Source organism: Poecilia reticulata, linkage group LG19 (genome assembly GCF_000633615.1).
Source record: "Poecilia reticulata strain Guanapo linkage group LG19, Guppy_female_1.0+MT, whole genome shotgun sequence".
NCBI classification, from domain to species: Eukaryota; Metazoa; Chordata; class Actinopteri; order Cyprinodontiformes; family Poeciliidae; genus Poecilia; species Poecilia reticulata.
In genome coordinates this window covers 21,641,686-21,643,178 of record NC_024349.1, presented here as the reverse complement: position 1 = coordinate 21,643,178, position 1,493 = coordinate 21,641,686, and positions in this window count along the sequence as shown.

Sequence of the window (1,493 nt, the reverse complement as noted above, 5' to 3'; positions counted from 1 at the left end):
CTGACRAAGGTGATCATATTAAACCCTCCATTTACCCCATTTTTTTGGTTTATCACAATGTTCCATCACACTTTATGAACTTTAGCATCTCAGCTGCTAAAAATATATATCAAGGGTTTGCACTGAGTTAAGTCAAAGTTTTATCCAACAGGCCAAAATGTTATTAAAATACAAATGTGAAATTTCACACTTTGATATTGCATTGATTACTGCAATTTGACATATGGTACATTTAAAATTCANCTTGTGATCTGTTCTGTCATTTTGGGTAACGCATAGTGGGGGTTGTGGGGGGTTGTCGTGTGTCTGCGGCGTCTTCTGCATGTGCGTTTGTTTCCTATTCTTTCAAGCGCTGTRAAGTGCTTGTGATTTTCCTCTAACTCTCAGCAGACTAAGACGCAACACAACACTGGCTCCCAGAATACTGATGATGGCTGTGAAGCGCCACCTGAACACAGTGTTTACRTCTTGTGTGGCTGCAGCACAGCACTCTGCTTTTAGGAGAGGACGCAGATTTTAGTCGATTTTGTAACAGAAAGAAAATAAAATACAGATTTTAATTTGTATTTGAAGGCTGAGCATCTGCACGTTTGGTTACTGGCAGATTACGGTTTTTTCCCTAACTGATGAGGAGTAAAGTGATAAAACTAGATTTGATATCTGGTTCAAGAGAACAACAGAATGTTTTTTTGGAAAACTAAGATTTAACAATCTGTAGTCAGGGATAAAATAAAACCCTTTAGTTTTGACTAGTCGCTCTATTGTGGGTTTTATGCTTTCACATTAATGCAAAAAAAAGAATATTCGAAATGCTACTTCTTGTGTTTTAATGAAGACATAAAGGTTTATAAATCTAAAACTTTGTTTTAAAAAAAATCTCTTTTCAGTGTAATTAATGTCTGAGCAGTGTTTTCGACTTTAAACCAAATGCTGGCCTTTAGCTCCAGGGAGTCAACCTCAATTATGGTGAATTATTCCAATATTTTCTCTTTTGTAGCCAAAATTCTGAAGCGMGAAACAATTTAACGGTGATGTGGCATTTTTCGTGTTTTTGTAACCCAGTGTGCCTTTAGATGTCCTTATTACCCGACTGTGTTGAGACACCAAAGCAACCGAGGAACTAAGAGCTTCAAACGCAGTGACAGGATGAAAGCAYTCGCCTCTTATTTCACCAGACCAAGTGACAGTAACAGCTGTGTTTTTATAAATACAATAMATATTTTATACATTTTTAACTATCTGTAAACCTCTTTTCATTGTAGACTTTTTGAGTTTAGTGATTTGAGTTTTAGAATTTTAGTGAACGGTGAAAATATCCAGTCGGAAAAAAAAAAMCCCAGATGTAACTCCTGTACGAAGCACTTCGTGGTTAACTTACTGTTTGGTATTTCAAGTATCAAACAAGTAAAATTCAATTAATTTTGGTCAGAAGTTTTGGCTATTTTGGATCTTTGCATGATTATTTATTAAATCTGCAAAAAAAAAATTTTATA